The sequence below is a fragment of the Rhododendron vialii genome, chromosome 1a, assembly GCF_030253575.1.
Source record: "Rhododendron vialii isolate Sample 1 chromosome 1a, ASM3025357v1".
Lineage (NCBI taxonomy): Eukaryota > Viridiplantae > Streptophyta > Magnoliopsida > Ericales > Ericaceae > Rhododendron > Rhododendron vialii.
In genome coordinates this window covers 30,202,033-30,224,310 of record NC_080557.1, presented here as the reverse complement: position 1 = coordinate 30,224,310, position 22,278 = coordinate 30,202,033, and the positions used below count along the sequence as shown (strand labels likewise).

Below are 22,278 nucleotides of genomic sequence, written 5' to 3'. Positions count from 1 at the left end.
ATTATAAGGATACATTTTTATTTGAATAAATTCGATCTCTTTTTTTTTCTTTTCTGAAAGTGAAAGAACTCGTTGATATATAGTGACTAGTATCATGCGAAAAATAAGTCTGAATTTTTGTAAACCGAAATGCATTTTTTCAGTTCATATTTGGCAGACTAGACAATATTTTTGTAACGGACTGAGTATTTAATATTAAAAAAGTACACATATTCTAAGATTAATCATACATATTTTCATAGAATAATCATCTATTACCAATAGTAAGAAAAATAGCCATTGAAAATTGGTGAGAGTTTGTGAAGCAAAACAACGACTTTTTAGGATAGGTTAGGACCTGGGGATGGCCTGTGCCACCGCCCCCATTTAAAGGCCCCAACCCCAAGATGCAGTGCATTGCATCTGGACCAGGGGTATAGTTAGGATGAGCACGAAAACTGGAATGCCTGAGCCCAGCCGTGGGTACAACATTTTTGTGTACAACCTTTGTACACCATCTTGTGTGGGACCTCAAATACAATATTTTTGTGTACAACCCTTTACACCATTTTATGTGGGGAAGGTCCCACACAAATGATCTAAGCCATTCAGTTTGTTTAGAATTTTTTTTGAAGAGTCTCTGTTAAAAATTGATTCATTTGGATCTCAGTAAGTGCTTCATTCATACGTTCTTTTTTTGGTCTCTAATTGTAAGTACTAAAAAAATATCGCATAGATCAAGCACTTACCGATATCTGCCGGAACTGATTTTTTTAGGAACCCTTTTAAAAAAATATTTTGAACAAATTGAAAGGCTTAGAATATTTGTGTGTGACCCACCTCAAAATGAGTCCCACACAATGTGATGTACAAATGTTATACACAAAGTATTGTACCCATAGCAATTTCAGGCCTAATATACATTTTACCTGTATCCTATGCACTTCTCATAATTCTCTAAAACAATTTTCAAGGATACGTTGAGGCTAATGTATCACCTTATGGGTTTGGAGCAACGTGATCGTCGGTGGCTTCTGTAACGACCCGGATTTTCGACCCAATTTTTTTTAATACAAATTTATATTGTTAAATTTCTAATTCAATAACTAATTAGATTGAATAATTAAAATATATTATTATGTGTACAATTGATATTATTTGCACTATTGTATAAATATGTATTTAAACTTTAGATATACAGGGAATCAGGGATTCATATTTATCTCTTATCTTTCCTATCTAAACCCTAGGTAGAACTCTATTCAAACCAACTCTCCACTTCTGTCTCTCTCATCCTATACATACACGCGTCCAGATACATTCTCACCCTGTATATACATGCGTCCACATACATTAGAATTGAAAACCCCCCTAAATGTGGCACTTGTCCCCTATCCTTTTATCATTATCAGTATCCCTCTCATTCACTCTCCTTCCCCATTCCACCACTTCTACACTTATCCTCTCACCTTTTTACTACCTTATTTTCTCTCATTATATATACCCACATAAATCCGAAAATTGAATACCAGTATATTATTTCACTCCCAATTCTATTGTTGAGTCTAGAGAGAGAGAGAGAGAGAGAGAGAGAGAGAGAGAGAGTTGTGGCCGTAGGTGTGTGCACACCGTGAGTTTCGTGGGCACACCGCCGCTGCGAGCCCTGTCGGAGTGCTGCCAGACGCTGCCTCGAGATTTCAAAACCACCATGGTGATCTACGGACACCGTACAACACTTATTCGGACTTAGAATCGCGTTTGAGGTAGTTTTCCGGAAACCCCGAAACTTTAATCTGCATTTTAATGGAGTTAAAACTTAGATTTAAAGTTTATTGAAGATGATGACCTGCTGTTAAATTGTTAATTTATTTTTAGTCCTGTTTATATTAAAATTCAGTCCGGTTGTGCTGGAATGATTAGTGTTATACCCTGTGAAAATTTATGATTGTTTAACAAGTGTTTGATTGTGAAATTATTATTGATGATGCATTGTTGATTTAAAATATTTTACTAGTAAAAATTTATTTAGATTGTAAACAAGAAATATTTTAGATTATATATTAGTTAATCTTTAACTCTAATAAATATTGACTAGAATAGCCTCTCATAATTTTGTTGTTATAAAAATCTCATATTAATATTTAATATAGTTAGTAAATACTAAATTTAGCAATAAGTATTTTCCAATAAAAATTAGTTTGTAAAATCTATGAATAATATGAGAGTTAAAGAAAATGTGTAAATAGTAGAAATGTTTTATAAAATTTCTAAACGAGAGAAATAGACTTAATTTTAAGCGTAGTAATTAATTGTTTGACTGAATATTATTTTGTTACTCGCATGATCAATTCTATGACAGGATAAATTTTATCGCATGGTTATGTGTTGTTAGCATGTTAGTACTTTTAGTTGAAATGTTGAACCGTGTGGTATTTTGTTGTGGTTGTAGATTGGACAAATAGGTTTCCAGGGTGGTTACGAGTAGTGAATCATGTAGACGATGATAAGTAAATGGAAAATGGTAAAGTGTTGAAAGTGTGAGTACTGTGTGGATTGTGAATTGAGCCATGGCGATGGCAATGGTAATCTATGGGGCCCTGTGTTGAAATGGGTTACCTGCGGGGCCCAGTGTTGTGACACTAACGTATGATACGTCATGGGAAGTTTCTCTTCGAGGAAGAGAATAGGTCCCATGAGACGGTTATAGTTAGTGAGACGCCAACGTATGATACGTCATGGAAAGTTTCTCTTCGAGGAAGAGAATGGGTCCCATGAGACGGTTATAGTTAGTGAGACGTTAAGGTATGATACGTCATGGGAAGTTTCTCTTTGGAGAAGAGAACGAGTCCCATGAGACGGTTATAGTTAGCGTGGGGTAGTGGATGTCCGACCCTAATGTACGATACGTCATGGGATGACTCGATCCTCCTATTATGGTCTTAAGTGAGAACATGCTCCGCTCGGTACATAACTTAGGTGTGCTCACCTAGGACCCTGGTACAGGATAAGCAAGAGGAAGGGTGGACCCATGAGACGGTTGTAGTTAGTGGATGTGGGAGGAAAGGATCTCGTGGAGATGATCCTTAGATTACATGTAAGATGATGGATATTAAAGAAAAAGACGATGCGTTATATTTTATACCTTCTGTGTATTATGAATTGTTATATTGTTGATCTGCATACTGTGGTATTGGGTTTTAGGATTTCTACTTGGTGAATTATCACTCAGGATACGTTTGTACCCTAGCAAATCGTTTGCTTCGGCGTTTAATTTGCCAGAGTGTGCAGGATTCCACTATGCAGCAGTTGATACAGGTGAGACCCTTGAAACGGAGTCTGGGCCAACGTTGCTTGAGATCTGTATCAAGACTAGAGTTGCTCTGAAGATGTTTAAATAAAATGTTAAATTCTTTTTTGTATTTTTTTAATGTACATTTTGTATAACGACAAATAGGGGCCTATTAGTTTATAAAATTCAGTTTATTTTAGGGTTAATGCTTCCGAAATTCCTTGGAAAATCGGGGCGTTACAGCTTCTTGGGTCGTTGGCTTGGGAGCTTGATCGGTAGGGGGCTAGGCAATAAAATGACTGCTCAATAACGGAAGGGAGTGTATTTTTTGTTTATTTCGTTTTTGTCCAGATTTAGTCCGATGGTTTTGGTCATGTGCTTGATTTTAGTTTTATTTTTTGCAAACCTGATCTCGTTAGGCGAGTTGGAAATATGACTGCAAATATTATGCTCTGATTGCACCCTCTAATGGTTTGCCTGGTCTGTGGATGCCCAGTTGCCGCCATAAAGTTTCTCTTTGTTGTGTAGGCTTTTACCTCACAATTGAATACAACTTCTCACATTTGCTCAAAAAAATAAAAAAATTCGGCCTGAAAAGTAGAAAGTTTCAATTTAAAACTTGAACTCGTGTACATATATTCCATTCAAGTCCATTACTTTGCTCTCGCTTGCAGTTCTGTGTTATTTTCAAACAAAAATAAATAAATTTTATTTATTTTCAAAGTCAGCCACTTGCAAATTTTTAAGTCGCCAAATAGGAACAAATAGACCCTGACATGCACCCAATTCCCTTGGAGAAATTACTAGTAAATGTTATTAGAGCATCGCCACGTGGTATTTTAAGGGTTGCTACCACATATTTAAGCAAGATCCATCAGTTCATGACACATTCACGCAGAGGCCAAGAATATGTGTGTAGGCCTCACCTCAATAGAAAGTGGTAGAGATTCCGAAGTATCATGTGGCGGTGTTCTAGGAGCACTGGATAATCACTCATCCCCTTGAGCATATGTTCGTGAGGGACAATACCACTGGAGACAGAAAAAGAGTTGGCTTTTGTTGTAATCAAGGTCCAACCAACTGAAGAGCACATCAATTAATTCAAACCAATAATGCTGAATTTTCACCCCCTTTATCTATTCGCAATTTTTTTTTTTATCTTCATTAGTGCAGAATTACTAAATTGTCCTTCGTATGTACAAAGTAAATGTAAAAGAAATGATAGATTAGGAATTAATTTCACGTGAATAATAAAAAAAGAGTGCCTGAGAATAAAAGGGAAGTGTGAAAATCATTTCCAAGATAAATAGTGTAATTGAATACCAACGGTAGATCACTTGTCTCTATTTACCTTTGTCAAAATCACAATTGGGTTGAGCTGAAAATACTTGCATACCACTTGAAAACATGGAATGTTGGTTTGCAAAAGAACATGTTTGGCCCCGCCAATAAGCTTGTCTCTAGCTATCCAACTAATTAGCTGGGTGATTTAGCATAATCTTTTTATTTCTTCTGTTGAATTACTTATTTGTCATTATTCTATTTTTAGTCAAATTTTTTTGGGTTGTTTATTCATCTCGTCAAGAGAAACGTAAAAAGTAAAACACTAGGACAAAAACTTAAAAAAGTTAATTGAAGACCAAAATAATCCAAAACAGACAAATTTTTTTTAAATATTTTTTTGTGCAACTTCCTTCAAGTTTGGTACTACACATTTTTAATTTTTTTGGTTTCTTTGGTCGAGACGAATAAATAATTTAATTTTTTTTTGAAAAAATAACAAAAGTAAAAACAAAATAACAAAAAAAAACTAATTCAATGATAAATTCTTACGGAAGCTCTTTTTGACTAGTCAAATACTAGTACACAGACAAATCACTCTGAAATGAGGATAGATGAGGTAATCTGTCTCTTAAAAAAATACAATTGATGAAATAGTTTATGCCGATAAAAAAAAGAGTATGATAGTTTACATTCTTATGTGTCATACAATAACAAAGTCTTTTGAAATTATAGCTTTAAGTGAAATCTATTCAAATCAAAAGATAATGGAAAATTATAAGAATGACCCCACTTAAGTTTGCAAGGAAAATGTGTTTGTATTGTGTTCCTCGTTATTTGGAATATAATTCATTTCCACCTGATTGAATAAAAAATGGAAATGAGAATTATCTTCCTACAGAATTTGGTTTTAAACACGCTTATCGAGAAAAACAAAATCATCAAAGAAAAGTTGAAGTGAAAATGCTGAATTAGCTTAATTGTATCCTTTTCCTTTTCCTAATTTCAGTTGTATATATACTATTATAAATATTTTGTTTGAGAATACATATCCGGCAAGGTTTCGTGGTGTAGTTGGTTATCATGTCAGTCTAACACACTGAAGGTCTCCGGTTCAAACCCGGTCGAAGCCAATATTTCCATTGATGCTCCCCCCCCCCCTCCCCGGTTTCCCAACTTCCCATTTGCAAAACTTTCGGAAGACCCAAACCTATCCGTACCGATGTTTTTTAATGGCGGGTTTGGTTTTGGATTTTAGTAATTAAGATGTGTTTCCCACTTTTTCCGCTGCGTAGGCGTGAGCGAAAAATCAATGGCGTGTGCAGTATGAGCGTGGGCATACCAGGACTTGTCTGCGTCCAACGTATGAAAGGCGTGAGCATTTCGATCTGACTTCGTATGTAATGCGATTGCGTGTGATTCAAAGGGTGAGGCCACAATGAGGTTCGTGGTTTGCCACAATGAAGTGGGCTTATAATATTCCAACCGTGTGAGAAAAAAAAGAAAACATCGTAAAATAAAGACAAACTTTATTATATCCGAATAATAAAGTCGAGGTACAAGGAAAATAAAATTGGCGTGAGGACCAATGAGTACTCGGTACAATGAAAAGTAAAAAATAAAACAAACTTGCTGGAAGTTTGAGTTTGCTAAAAGCGCCGGCCTTTTTGGTGTTGGAACCCTTCTAGATCTTGCAAATTTGTATTTATAGGCAAAGCATCGATCTGTGAAGCCCCAGAATTGTGTTTCATGCCAATCCACGGTGCTGCCATGTGTCTCCCATGTCCACGGTTCCACTTTCTATCATGCGAGTTACTCCCCTATTTTGGAGCAAAAAATCAGTTAAGTCTCCACTCCCTTGTGCCGTGGAACTAGCAGATAATGGGCTTCAAAAACTTCCAATGAAAAACCAAGATACCAAGTGTCCCTGACCATTTCCTTTTCTGACAAGTCGGATCCTCTGTCTCCAAGTCCCTGTCTCTCTCTTTGTTCCACCCTTCTTTGGCTGGCACGTAGCCCCCTTCTTCCCCCACGTTAACTCTGTTACTTAACTAACGTTAAACTCTGTAACTGAACAAACAGGTGCCATGATCATCCCAAAATAGACCGAAAATTAGGGATAAACATTCCTAAAATTCTAAACCTCTCATCCGTTATTCTAGGGCATGAAATCTGGGAAGATTTTGGAGGGAAGAAGAAGTAGATGATGAAGCAACAATCCGCTCCCAAACAAGCTCTCAAGCAATTACCCGATGTCTTCTCCCTCTGGTTGTTCCTCTCCCATTCACGATTACGCCACCGCCGAGGTACGATCAACTAAACTCTTACGGTTCCTTACAAAACTTTCTTCTTCTACAGAAACATGAATGTATATAGACGCATATATATTTAAAAATTTATATATATATATGCATATATGTGTACGTATGTATAAAACAATTGGTTTTGGTTGAAAATTGCAAAGGGATTTCGTCAATATCTGTTCTCTTTGCACTTGCTTCCATATGCTTAATTAAATTTTCAAATTCTGAATGTTGGCTATTGCGCTCAAATCTGAGACTATTGCCTTGATCATTTTGATATTTATCATCCGGACCTTGCCTCTGTTCAGGAATCCTCAAAGGGCTGAACCAAGATTTTTGCCCCTCGAGTGCAGGACTTTCAGAAGTTAAGGATTGAGAGAAGCCTGGACGCCTGGTGTGCTTGCTGGAAGCTTGTAGAGACTCTTGCCCCCTGAGTCCAATTCCTTGGCCTTCTTGCCCCCCAAGGGCAGGACTTTCAAAAGTTTAGTACTGAGAGAAGCCTGAAGGCCTGGTGTGTTTGCTATAAGCTTGTTGAGACTCTTGCCCTAGGGTCCAATTCCTTGGCCTCCTTGCCCCCTGAGTGTAGGGCTTTCAGAAGTTAAGGACTGAGAGAAGCCTAAAGTGCTTGCTGGAAGATTGTAGAGACTCTTGCCCCCCCGAGTCCAATTCCTTGGCCTCCTTGCCCCCTGAGTGTAGGGCTTTCAGAAGTTAAGGACTGAGAGAAGCTTGGAGACTTGGAGTGCTTGCTAGAAGCTTGCTTAGAGACATTCAGGCCTGAAGTTTGGCCTAAAGTGATAAATTGTGATATCTGTGGTGGAATAGGAGTTGACTCCATATCTTTGAGATTAGCCCTTAATTTTTCAATGGCCTTGTTGGAGTCCTCAATAGCCTTATTGGAGTTGATTACCCATTCTTTAATCTTATGCAAAGATGCATGCAAGGGATATATGAACTCTTGTGAGAATTCTTCATCGGATGCAATGGTACAAGACTGAGTGCTCATATTTTCTTCAACTTGACCCCCAAAGGTCTGAGTAGGAGGATCACCGTGCCCACCATTTTGGAATTCATGCTATTCGGGCAGGGCTAAATACATAATGCTTGAATAGCCACGTGACTTGGCACTAAAGAGACGGTTTTCCTCATAACGTAATTGGCGACCCTCATCTTCAAGCCTATCAACTTCATCTTTAAGCCTTCAAATTGCATCGATGTAGGAGTTTTGTGTGGCGATATACCCATCCTCCATATGATTGAATCGGAGCCTCTCTATGTCGAGACAGTAGATTTCATCTTCAAGCTCATCGACTTTATCATCGCACCAACGAATTTCTTCTTCAAGACGCCAAATTTCAACATCCAATTAAACGTATTGGTCATTAACACAAGAAGCAATCTTTCATTTATCTTTTGTGCTTCTCCAAGAATATTTTTTGCATAATGGCTCTGTACTTGTCACAAAAGTTCTGCCTATCTTTTAGCTTCCTTAATACTTGTAGAAATTTTGCCCATTTTATGTGTGTCTCACGCATTTATATAATTTGTGGTAGATATGAGATGATGATGGAAAAACTCTTTTTTATCATAAGGAGATCAGGATGATGGAAAAGCATGCCATGCTGCTTTTGAAAGGATGCAACAATTGGATGAGGCATTCATCAGCTCTTGCTTTGCTAAATGTCATTTCACCTTTGAGGGCAATTATTAGGAAATCGCTTTCTGGACATAGATGAATTTTGTAAATTGTGCTCAAACAATGAAATTTCATAGAATTATTAATAAAGTTTTGATTCAATGGATTCTATCTTGCTTTTTGTGGATTGTTCCTCTACTATATACTATATTGTACATACATTGCCTTGAAGGTTCCATTTTTCATGTTGGATGAATGAATTCAATTGCTTACAGTTGTAATGAGACTCCAAATGATTTGGTGTCAGACAATATCTTCTTGTGCCCTCTCTCCCTTTTTTTTTTCTTTTTCTTTTGCACTTTCTTCTATCATTGGAGTTTCTATTGGTGCATCCATGATCATTTCATTGCAACTAACTATACCTATTCAATGAAATGGTTTTGCAAATAAATTGCATTTAATTGTACATTTTCAAATGACCCAAAACCAAATGGCTGAGGGATTTTTGTTTGAAAGGAAGTGATGATGAATTTGGGGATTTTCATTTGAAGGTTTCTATTCACCTAGTTTGTATCAGGAAACAAACAAAAGCCTACAGACTTAAAAGCTAGACTTATTATTGTTTTGTGTGACTTTGATTGCAATAGAATGAAGTCGTTGAAAGTTCAATCTGATGAATTGTTGGTAATTAAAACACCGAGTTACCATCTGCTCCACAGAATAGAATCAAGCTTTCACTAAGCAACCCTTATCAATACCCTAACCTTGGATCTGGAAATATCTCCCATGCTGCACAGCCCCTACTACCCACCCATAGCAAACTCACCCACTTGCACCAGAAAATGCAGAAAAACAGAACAAAGCATAACAAAAGTTGATCCACTAAACCTCAATACCCCAAATCCTGAACCCAACAAGAAACCACGCATATCTTGCATCACAATTTCACAAAATGAGTCATACACAACCAATGCCCAAAGCAAAGAACAAACAGAGCATAAACTCCAAGGCACAGAAAGAAACTCCAAGGATGGAAGAAAGTGCCAAAAAAAAGAGACAACATAGAAAGATAATATTTGTAAGTGGACGAAAACGAGAGAGGCTTTTAACGGTACAAGATCGTAACGGCTACTCGTGCCTCTAGACTGGTACCCTTAGTTTGTCGTCGAAACCCTAATCTGCAAAACAGACAAGGGGTGAGCGCAACTTTGCCTCTACAAAGACCCTCTGATGCCTCAGTTAGTATCACAAACTAGAGAAAACCCTAGTTATCAGTAGGAGGACAGAATGAGTGCAACGTATTGCGTACCTTTTAGCTCTAGGTTAATCTCGTATTTATAGATTTGCATATGCTTGCTGCCCAAGCATCCCTGTTGCCCTAGGTTTCTTATCTCGCATAGGAAACCAGGACATTCTGGATTCTCGTTCCTTTATCAACTCATTACCGTAGTCCTTTTAGGACTCTTTTCCATAGCAGGCCGAACATCCCATTCCCGTTGGGTATCTTTCCTAGATCCTACAGTCTTGAGATCTCATTCCTTACGGGATACCACTATTCTGGAACCTTCAAGAGTGTTCTTTCCGCTTTAGCACTTGCGGCTGGTTTCTCAAGAGTTCTTTCCCTGTTCGACTTCCTCATTACCAAACAGGCTACCTGGACCAGTGACTCCACATTTCACTTGTCAATTACTTGGACCGATAACTTCTCATGTCTTTTGTCCTTTATCTGCCGATCACCGTCTTGCACGACAAATTATCTTATCTTACTTATACCACATTCCCACGTACCACATGTTCGGGCCCTATCTAAGCTTATCCGGGATTACCTCCCTATAATTGCTCTCCAGCTTTACTTGTCATTTTAACTCAAAATGATGAGAAATGCTCCTTATAGCTGAGCAAAATCATGTTGCACCCTCCTTTGGCGCAACTTCTGTAAAGTTGGTGCAGTTCCCATCATTTGAGCCAAACCAAATGTCTCATCGTTTGGATTGGACAGGCTTTTCCTTCCTTTACCTTTACGCGTGGCATGCCTCGTACTGCCCACATTAAATGCAAATGGACATCTTTTGTGGAATGGGACGCCAAAATGGCATCTGGAGCGACGTTTCACTTACGCCACCTCACTTGTTAGGGTATATTTGGGATTTTGTCCCATTTTGAAACCCCACTCTCTCTCTAGACTCTCTTTGCAGATAGACAATTTGTACACACCGCCATTGAAGCTCTGTTCACCATCTCGAGGCCCTTTCGTTTTTGCATTAGGAACTCCAATCATTATTTCGTAAGTCATCACTCCTCATTTTGCCCTATTTCTTTTGTTGATTTAGGGTTTTACTTTCATCTAGGTTCGTTCCCCTTATCATCCAAAAAAACCTTACCTTCCAACAATGGGGAGGTTTCGGCAGCACTGCAACACTCCTCAGGCCATGGTCAATTTCAAATCTCGCTACGAGATCCCTAATAACGTAGTCACTGCACTGGCTCCTGAGGACCCCATTCGTGAGTATCCTGATAATGACACCTTCCATATCCCCATTGTCGTCATTGTAGAAGGTGGGGTTAGGTTTCCTTTGGCTCCTTTGCTCCACCAGGTTCTGGCCCATTATAGGCTATCTCCAATACAAGTTTCGGCCAATTTTTTTTCGTGTTGTCATGGGTATAAACACCATTAACCAAATGCTAGACACATCTCTAGGTTTACATGATATCCACCATTTATATAGCATTTCTAGGACAAAGGACGCCCTTATGTATTATCTAAAGAGTAGGGATTCCAGAAAAAAGCTTGTGCTTGAACTTCTTGACTCCGCTCGAGGGGATGATGATGACTTCCTAATCATCATGGGGAACTTCAAGCCCAGAGACGAGTATGGCAGAGTGATAGGCTTTCACGCGCCTCACAGATTTGGCACTCCACGTTAGTTATTTTCTTTCTTGTAGAACTGTTTGGCGAGCAATATTTCGAATTGCTCTCGGTTTTAAGTTGGTTTTTCACACTTGTTTTGCAGCTACAAATGTAAATCAGGGGCATGACATCAACACCCCCTTGGTCCACGTTTCTGACATTAACCGAGCACTAGCTTTCAATGGACAAGGAACACACCTCGCGGGCTGTGCAAGAGCAACATAGGTGCTTCTTAGTTACAGGGCTTCGTACGGTGGATTCATTGACCGTCGTACTCGTGCAACAGATAACCCAGAGCTCCAAGGACCTTCCTCCTCAAGTCTCGTTCAAGAAAGGGACAACCAGTCTCGCACTCCACCAATTCCCGACGAGCCCATTCAACTTGCCGGGGAAGCCTCCACTTCATCTTCCAGCGGCTACACTCCATCTCCTCCACCACAAGAAATGAATCAACCGATCAACCTCAGCAGCCTACTCTCCCTTCCCGGACACAGCCGTGGTCGTGGCACTATTCATGGCCACGATGGCTCTCAAGGCCACGGTCGTCAAGCCTCTGTCCAAATTGACGCTCCACCAGGTTTCTTTCCAAGTGAGGCTACTGAGGGCCACTGCGACAAATGGGCACGTCTCGAGTCCCCTTCAACAGGAGCCACTCCTCCTGAATGAAACTTGACTACTTGCAGGTCCATTGTCTCTATCCCAGCTTGGACCCCTCGTTTGTCCCATGGAAACCGTATCGTAAGCATACGGGATAGTGCAGAGTCCGAGGACACCGCTCTGGCCTTCTCTCAAGCTTTCTTACTGCCCAGGGACATGCAGTAGGAGGTGGAAAACACTCCTGACAAACTGCTCAGCTCTTTTATGGTCAACAATGTTAAGGTTTGCTCGCTTACCTCGCCTTACATGTCTTTAGAACCTTATACTTGTTGTTAACTCCTACATGCTTATCCAGTCCGAATAGAAAATGGTGGGAATAGCCCAAAAACTTGGCCAAGTCGAACCTCAGCGTGCTAGGCTCGCTAGTGAGAATGCCAAGATACAACGCACCATTGCTAGGCTTGAAAGAGAGAGAGACCAGGCGCGTGGCCTGGTGGATGAAGTGAAGGCCAAGTTGGACGGGGCTGAGGACAGTTTGAACCAAACCCTCACAGAGCTTGAGTCGAGCAAGAATGAAGCCAAAGCTGCGTACCAACAGGGCTACAACGAAGGGATCAATATAGCTACTAAGAGCTACAAGACCCAAATGGCTACAATTCAAGATGAAATCTGGGCTGTTGCTTGGGCAGCATGCCTCAAAAAGGCTGATGTGGCTGAGTCTTCCCCGCTCCAGACTAAAAATGACCTTCTAAGCTCCGTTGTGGTCCTGAATGAAGAAGTTGCTGAAGAGGAGGAGGATAGCCTTGATAGGGAGCTAAATGCTAACGTCTCCGAGCAGCATAGTGCAGATGCCGATCAAATGACAAAGCGACCAACCCTGGCCAAAAGGAAGCCAGTGGTGGTCCAACTGATGGGAGCACTACTGTGGAAGACACACCTGCTCAAGTTACTCCTCCGCCTCTCCAAGATCTGACAATTGACGAGTAAGTATGACACCATCTCTCCAAAGACAATTTAATTTCTCAAAATAGTTTGCAGGCCCTGCGTGGCCATAGATTTTGCTTTGCGTGTCATTGGCACATTTCTGAAACTTGCTAACACAGGTATTCAGCCCTTCGTGGCACAACTTTGGTTGTTTGAACTTGTGGCCTTGCTTGGCCTGAATATTGTTTGCTTGGCCCTTCGTGGCCTTTCAACATTGTTGGTGGCCCTTCGTGGCTTTTATTACTCCAACCTTATAGTTTTAGTCTTAAATTTTATCGTATTATTTTGCATGTATACATCTAAGTGTTTCGTGCTTAGTTTGAAAGTTGCATGTTCTCATATGCTCCCCAAGTTTGTTCTTACTTGGACAAGTTCTTAAGTTTTCTCATACTTGGGTAATTCTACATGTTCATGTATGCTCCCCAAGGTCTCATATATTTGGACGAATGGCTAAGTGTACTCGTACTTATCATTTATTGCATGCCCACTAAGTTTGTTTGAACTTGTAGACTGATGCTCAAGTATTCATACTTGAAAAATATGCACGTTCTCGTATGCACCCCAAATATTTTCGTACTGGGAAAAGTTTTTAAGTTTCTCATACTTAGAAGCCTAAGCGTTTTCATACTTGGTCAATTTTTTTTGTTTCTCATACTTAGAAGCCCAAGTGTTTTCATACTTGGTCAATTATTTATTGCATATTCACGTATGCACTAGAGTGAATGTACCCACTGCCTGCTCCCCAATACAAAGGGAGAAAAAAGAACAAGGGTCTGGCTTCGTATTCAAACAACCAGAAAAAAGTAGAGCAAAAAATTGCTAAAATAGAATGTTCTTCAAAAGCAGAATTTTATTTATAATCCAAAACTCAAGGGGGCATTATGCGTACCCCTTGCAACTAACAAATAAAAAACAAGGGAATTTTATTCATAACTCCCACACAATCACGATGTGCATCCTAAACAGAATGGAAAATAAACCGAAGTCTTTTAAACGAAGAACTACCTTAAATTATGGACATTCCAGGGCCTTGGCACCGGGTTCCCTTCCAGGTCTGCCAATCGATAAGCCCCTATGCCCACAATCTCAGTCACACGATTTGGGCCTTCCCAATTGGCCCCCAACTTGCCTTCGTTCGCCACTTTTGTATTGTCGAGCACCTTTCATAGCACAAGGTCTCCAACACCAAATTTTCATGGGTGAACATGTTTGTTATAGCTTTTCATCAGCTGCTCCTGATAGGAGGCCAAATGCACCAGAGCCCTCTCCCTCTGTTCCTCGGCAAGATCCAATTCGATTTCTAGGGCTCTGTCATTGCCTCTACTTTCAACCAATGTAGTCCTGTTAGTCGGCAAACCAACCTCAAACGGAATAACAGCCTCAGATCCATAGGCCAATGAATAGGGGGTCTCTCCCGTAGACCTCCTAGGCGTTGTTCGGTGCGCCCATAGGACTAGTGGCAGCTCATCGGGCCACTTCCCTTTTGCCTTATCCAACCTCTTCTTGATCCTATAAAGAATGGTTTTGTTGGATGCCTCTGCCAGCTCATTACTCTGAGGGTAAGCCGGTGTGGAGTAATAATTCCTTATACCGTACTGGAAACAGAAAGCTTTGAATTTTTCTGGAATTCTGCCCCATTATCCGTAATCAATGAATAAGGGACCGCAAACCGAGTAATAATACTCTTCCATACGAACCTCTCTATCATGGGCTCAAAGATCTTGGCCAACGTCTCTGCCTCGATCCATTTAGTGAAATAATCCGTTGCTACAAGCAGGAATTTTCGATTTCCAGTTGCCTTGTGGAGTGGACCCACAATGTCCATCCCCCATTGTGCAAACGGCCACGGGCTTGTCAATGGCACCAGATCTTTGGCTTGTGTTCTGATCATCGGTGAAAACTTCTGACACTTTTAACAGATCTTCACGTATACCTTTGCATCCTCTTGCATGTGTGGCCACCAATATCCTTAGGTGATTCCTCAATGGGCAATGGACCTGTCCCCAGCATGGCTTCCACATGTTCCCTCGTGAATCTCATGGAGGAACTTCTGCACCATCTCGGGGTGTACACAAAGTAAGTACGGTCCAGTGAAGGACTTTCTATACAACTTTCGTTCAGGGGATAGCTAAAATCGTGCAGACTTTGTTTTTTTATCTTGTTAGCCTCTTTTTTATCAGTGGGGAGTATTCCATCTCGTAAGAACTCCACAATTGGATCCATCCAACTTAGCCCTTGGTTCACATCCAAGACCAATTCCACACTTTTTCCAATACTAGGCTCAATAAGATAATCTACTGCCACCTTTCTCTTAAACTCGGTTGGCACAGCTTCAGCCAACCAAGCCAATGAATCTGCATGAGCATTCTCTCCAGAACTTATTTTCTCAATGTACACTTTCTCAAAAGTGTCAAGCAAATCCTTGGTGGCCTCCACGTAGGCTGCCATCTTCTTACTTCGGGCCTCATATTCCCTAGACAATTGATTCACCACAAGCTGTGAATTAGAGTACATCCTTACTCTCTTCACTTTTAAGGCCTTTGCACTTCTCAAGTCTGCTAAGAGTGCCTTGTACTCTACCAGATTATTCAATACACTAAAACCTAGCTGAACAGACAATTCCAACATTACTCATTCAGGAGGAAAAAGTACAACCCCAATCTGTGGGCAGCATGCCCTTTGGAATTTTTGGATTCCAAAAACGCGAGGGCCTGAAATCGAGGGAGCGCTTTTTAGCTGGACATCAAGCGCTCGCAAAATACAGAGTCGCCACTTGGGTTTTGAAGGTCCGACACCCAAGGAACCGTATTTCGAGGCACTTTCTGTGCTAATTTTGATTTGAAAAAGTTAAGAAACCAGTCCGCCATAACCATATCTGGGTTCGGGAGCCAGGTTACGAGAGGGGAAGGGTTTTAAGGCACCCCTCTCGCCCAATCCAGAGATTGGTCTCTACTTAAGCATTTTGTGGAAAAGTTTGCGATTCTTCTTTTATTAAACAATTTTTAGCCAATTAGGGCGGGAAAACAGTTTAATGGGGATTAAAGTTGTAACATGTTTGCAGGATGTGATTAAAGACGAAATAAATGGATGGCATGCTTGAGAGATAAACGAGATAAAATCCAACACCATTATCGGGCATCAAAACAGCGCGTTGGCATGAATTTGGCACGAACAACAGCCAATTTGCATGCATTGCTTTGCCTGCATGCAAGTACACTGTCACGCGACTAACTCACACCATCGCGCGATGGTTGCATCCCTCCAACTAGGTTGAATTTCATCTCCTTCTGGGCTCTGGAAAGACCAATGCACACCCAGGATTCAAACCAAGCAGATTATATATACTAAAAAGATATAATTATTACAAACAGGATGGATAGGAGATAAGTGCAAGCCCCTAAACAGTGGGGGCATCAAATGATGGCCATGGACCAAGCTGCCCATGCAAGGGCAACTTCTAGAAACAGATAGACCATCGCGCGATGGAGTCAATCCATCGCGCGAATGTCATGACTGGACTTCCAGGAATTGCTTTGCATGCCTGGGCTCTGAGACATGTTCAAGAGCAACCCAGGGGCATTCCATAGTAACTAACTAAACTAATTAAGCCAAGCCACGGATTTTTAACATGCAAAACTGGGGAGGTTAATTCTAATCATGCCTTAACACAAATTCTATACTACAACAAAACAGACAGGAACCAAAATCCTATCCCCGCGAGGAATGTCGCGCGATTGCTAGAGGCATCACGAGATTATGTGAGTCCATCGTGCGTAGGAGAATTGGTATACGATTCTTGTAACTCTGCTGACTTTAGGGCCAGAGCTGGTATTGATTACCAGTCTTGACTCTGCCAGCCCCACTCAGGGATCAAAATAGTAAACAGTAAAGGAGTTATACATTTGCTTGTGTGCTACGGAAATGGATTGAACTAGGTGGTACGGCTTGGTAGATGAGTGTATGGAGATGACTTTAGTTAGGAAGTAGGAGGTGTATTTGAAAGTGGTGTTGTCTTTCTTCTTGATTGTTTTGGTAACCCTTTGAAAGATGAACAATGGGGGGTATTTATAGGATCAGAGAAGGTGTGAGGTGGGTGACGGACTTGGCCTAATGACCAGCCAACAAGGCCGGCCAGCCCCCCTTGGTGGAGGAAGTGGCCAACAAGGTGAGGGGAGTGGTTGTGAGGGTGGTGCAACCCATGCACCTGCAAACGCTGTTCAGCCCACGAAAACGGGGTTCCCAGGTCAGTAGTCCTCTGATCATTACAAAATCCAGCTGAAAAAAGGTGAAAACGACAGGGGTTGATCATCGCGCGAGGGACTAAGTTCATCGCGCGATGGTTTTACCCACCCACACGATGGTCAACAGTCAAGGTTTGACTTTGACCAACACCTGGCAAGAAGAGCATCGCGCGAGGGAACCAATGGGTCGTGCGACGGTTGACCCCTGTGGTTAGGGTTTTGACTTAGGGTTTTAGGGTTCAAGATGGACCTTAGCCTACTCCGAGCTCAAACCATTTCACACTCAATACTGTTTTGACCTGATTCATCATCGGGGAAACAAGAAACCGAAAAAGAAAGTAAATCAATTAGGAAACCAGATTGGGGTGTCTACAGTAGTCCCTCTTTGACGGCACGCGAAGCACCATTGGCTGGTACGGGTAACGTCAAAGATTTCTAGACACCCATCCAATTTACCCAAAAGCCGATAAAATGGAGAGTGCAAACAAATATATAAAAATACCGTGCACCGATGAATCAGAGAGCTGATCAACCGTTCGAAACAATTCTCCTAGGGAACTAGTTGAATGGACGGATGGATCGTCGTTGATTGATAATCGGACGGATAGATCGTCGCTGATTTTGAAATTGGACGGATGGATCGTCGTTGATTGATAATCAGACGGATAGATCGTCGCTGATTTTGAAAATGGACGGATGGATCGTCGTTGATTTTGAAATTGGACGGATGGATCGTCGTTGATTGATAATCGGACAGATAGATCGTCGATGATTTATAATCGGACGGATAGATCGTCGCTGATTTTGAAATTGGACGGATGGATCGTCGTTGATTGAATAATCGGACGGATAGATCGTCGCTGATTTTGAATTTGGACGGATGGATCGTCGTTGATTGATGATAATTGGACGGATAGATCGTCGCTGATTTTGAATTTGGACGGATGAATCGTCGTTGATTGATAATCGGACGGATAGATCGTCGCTGATTTTGAACGGATGGATCGTCGTTGATTGATAATCGAACGGATAGATCGTCACTGATTTTGAATTTGGACGGATGGATCGTCGTTGATTTTGGCACGGGGGGACCACTGCTGGGGATATAAATGCGCTTTGGGCTTTAAAAAGTCATCCACTCACAATAAATATCGAAATTGTTGCAGCGCCTAAGTGAGAACCCATGGGCTCTTAAGGGTGGATAAGCATGATTGGGCCTGTCCAGGAGCTGCATTGGGCCTGGAGGCCCAAACAAACCATCGTGCGACAGAGTCACACCGTCTTGCGAGGGTGCCATGTTTGGGCTTGGGTCTGGAAAGAGCTCAGACCCGGCCCAAACCTGCTTTCTTCCATACAATCGACGGGGACGTTCTGAAATCGCTCACCATCAGTTTCAAACTCTCCCAAACTCTCCTCTCCCTTAAAAAACGCTTCCAAACCCTTGATTCTCTTCCAAAATCAAAAGCCCCAAACTCACCCATTCATCCATGGCAGACCACGGCAAAGGCGGTAATGAGGGAGGAATGGTTGATCGTCCGGAAGACGAAGGAGGACCAATGGTGGTTGAAGCAGGAAACCAACAGCCAGTGGAGACTGTCTTGGGTACCGGTGCAGTGGTAATAGGCGGCGGCGATGGAGTACAAGGCCGCGTGCAGGAGGTAGGTGGCGAAGGCGATCGTCGCGTGACGGAGTTAGATCATCACGCGATGGAGGGGCCGAGGGTAGTTGGGCCCGGAGTCGAGCCATTAGACCCGAGCATGGCCGTGAGCGGCTCGGTGGTGATTGGTAGCGGATCTGGAGATGCCGGTAGCAGTGGCACTGGTGGTGATGGCACGGGGCCAAGTGGGTCTCCATCGAGGGATCCGGCGAGAGGCAGGGGGTGTGGCATCTGAGGATGTAGAGAGTACGGGGATCCCCTTTGCGTACAGAGAAGAGGATGTACTCTTCCGACCGGCGGCCACATCGTCGGGTCACAGGCCGATCACAAAACAGGATGTTGCCGAGCTTCTGAGCGACGAGCAACTTGCTCAACTATTAGAGGACAACCCCGCAATTGGGGCTGCTGTTTTAGAGGCCCGAGAGGAGCGTAAGAGAGTGATAGCAGCTTCAGAGGCTGCAGCGAGGGCCGAAAGGGAGAGAGCTGCTGAGGAGGAGGTTTTGAGAGGCTTGGAGTCCGAGGAATGGGCCAGAGTTAGAGTGTACGGGCCGAGAGTGATGGCGGTGACAGAGGCGGAGGGGCTGACCCGGGCTCCTTTTACAGCAGAGGGATACATGCCACCCACACCACACTTGTTTGTGCCATCGGGTTTTGCAGCGTACAGGCCACGGCGGACGGAGTACGACTCCGAGCTTGTCTTGAGAGATCCCGAGACCCACATTTCAAGCAACTGGACAGAGGTAACTTTCTAAAATCCCCCTTTGTAGCTTCACATTTGAATTTGCCCACTGGTGCTTGATTGTTGAACATAAATGGTAATTCTTAAAATAAAAGATCAATGTTGTAAAATCATGAACTCAACCTTGAATGCCATGCATGCAACATAATAACTTGAACCAACCATCTGCAGCCAAACTATATTGATTATCTAGAACTTGAGAATGAAAGCCTCGCATGCTAACATACCCTCTTATTGCTCGTATTATATTTTGTGTCTGACACAGGAAAGAGCAAGGCAGAGGGATATTCGCGGCTTTGGAGGTGCATGCAGCTCCTTGGCGGTGTACCAGGGTTTGCCTGCCAGGGTGAGGCAATTAGTAGACGAGGCGGGCTTTGGTGAGTTCATCCAGACGCTTACCCTGGTCAGAAATGATCACGCTGTCTTGGTAGCACTTGCAGAGAGATGGAGGGACACCACCAACACCTTTCACTTACCCATAGGGGAGTTGACTGTGACACCGGCTGACTTTGCAGCGATCACCGGCATGAGAGTTGGAGGCGAGCCTATACTGTTTGACACGGGCATTCACGAGGACTTAGCGGCCCTGGAGTGGTTCTTGGGAGAGATGCCCAAAGTTGAGGAGGGGATGGCAAGATATGGTCAGTTCACCAGGTATTTTAAGAGGAAGGTGACGACTGAAGAGGAGGCGGAGTAGATGGCCCGGGCATACCTGTTGTACCTTTTCGGCGCGACCTTGTACCCGAATAGGCGCAGCAAGGTTCACTTGTCATACCTGCCCGCGCTGAGGGACTTGAGGGCAGCCTCGCGCTTCGATTGGGGAGGAGCGGCACTAGGCGCGGCCTATGGCTTGGGTGACTCATCGAGGACAGAGGTGAGCACAGCCGGATATTGGAGAATCTGGGAGGTATGATTTCAACAGAGTAAAGCACAATTTCATATTATACTTATTCACTTGATTGCACGGCCTGCTTGATCGTATTATTTAAATGTACTGATGACTTGCTTTGCTTGTGAACCATGCAGCTTTGGGCATACGAGGTTTTGAACATGTGCCGTCCAGCGTCTAAAAGCTTAGACTTAGGGGTCCTTCCGCGTGCGCACATTTGGAGCAGGAAGAACATGGGAGAAAAGAAGGGGAGAGGCTATCTGAATGGCTTCAGGGTATACTTGGACGAGCTCCGGCCTTCACAGGTATAACATGAAACTTCACTGAGCAGGAATACACACCCCTTTCTATTGCTTTAATGTTGTCGCTGACCGATACTTACATTGTCTGTCTATCACATGTACAGGTCGAGTGCGATCCTTGAAGGGTGGCAGGGCCGGAGCCCGAGTACTTGGCTAGGAGCAGGGTTGTGACGGCGAGTAGAGTGCTGTTGGAGTCTGCCTTTGGTTGGCAGTGGTACTTGGGGGATTGGGTGACACGCTAGTCGCTTGGCCTTTTTGAGTTCCAGGTGCCTGGGCCACTTCCACCACGGGCCTCACACACAGGAGAGTACACACTGGCCGAGCTGGAGATGTTCACGCAGCTTGACACCGACCTGACACGCCACTTGCATCCTGACATGGACTATGCAACATATCAAAGGGAGCACTTGGCAGGGCCACTGAGAGTCCGAGAGTTCAGAGAGGTCCGGAGTCAGGCTCGTGGAGCTGCTGAGGAAAGGAGAGCTGCAGGGGAGAGACAAAGCGGTGGCGAAGGCCGTGTGAGACAAGGCCCGAGTGGTCCAGTGAGAGGTGGGCCACCGGAACTGCTGTGGAAGATAGCAGTAGTAGACTCTCAGGGCAATCCAGCTGAGCTACACCTAGCACCTGCCAGAGTTGAGCCTACGCCAATCACCATTCCAGTAAGACACCATTGTTTCTTTTTATTGCACGTCATTAAAATAGAATCATTGCTGAAATGTCTGACAAATCCCCATTCACTATTGCAGGTACCAACCGAGTGGGCGAACGAAGCCGTCCGTCGCATGCTTGCGCTAGAGAATGTAGTAAGAAGAGCGGCAAGTGGTTTGCCATTGGACTTACGCTATCCAGCGCAAGCTTCTTCATCGGCAGCTCAGAGATCTCAGGTATCCCTTTCAGAAAATGATACATTCCTACTTTCAATACTCGATACATGCTTCCTTGCCCGAGACATATTTCACCTTTGCTAGACGTTGATTTGAAATTGATCATACTTGCTTTCAATCATACAATATGCACAATGTATACTAATGCATGAATAATTACAATGCAGGTGCAAAGAAAGGCGGCTCCTAGGAGGAAGAGCGTTAGAGACCCTCCACAGAGGATGCTGGCAGAAAGGGTTCCTTCTCCTCCAGTCGCTACTAGGCGACAGACGAGAGGCCCATAGCCGACCGCTGCGAGTGAGGAGGCAGCCCGAGAGGCTGTGGCGCGCGCTGAGGAGCGCTACCAAATTAGGATGCGCGAGAGGCCCTTGCAAGACGAGCCGACCCGTAAGAAACGACTAATCCTGCCTGAGGTCTCTGAGGAGGAGGACAACGAGGAGGAAGAAGAAGAAGGAGAGGAAGAGGAAGAAGAAGAAGAAGAAGAAGAAGAGGGGTCATCTGATGACAGCGGCTCTGACGATACCGCGGACGATCCCGGATACAAGCAAGACCTTAGGGAGATGGACGACGACGACGACGATTGGCTGAGAGA

The 22,278-nt window shown here is 43.0% G+C and overlaps 1 non-coding gene across 1 annotated transcript; it reads left to right on the top strand.

Moving 5' to 3' along the window:
- The first annotated feature begins 5,608 nt into the window (after positions 1–5,608).
- On the top strand, positions 5,609–5,682 carry TRNAV-AAC (transfer RNA valine (anticodon AAC)). The gene has a single exon. It is a non-coding gene; the product is annotated as a tRNA-Val (tRNA).
- The last annotated feature ends 16,596 nt before the right edge of the window (positions 5,683–22,278 follow it).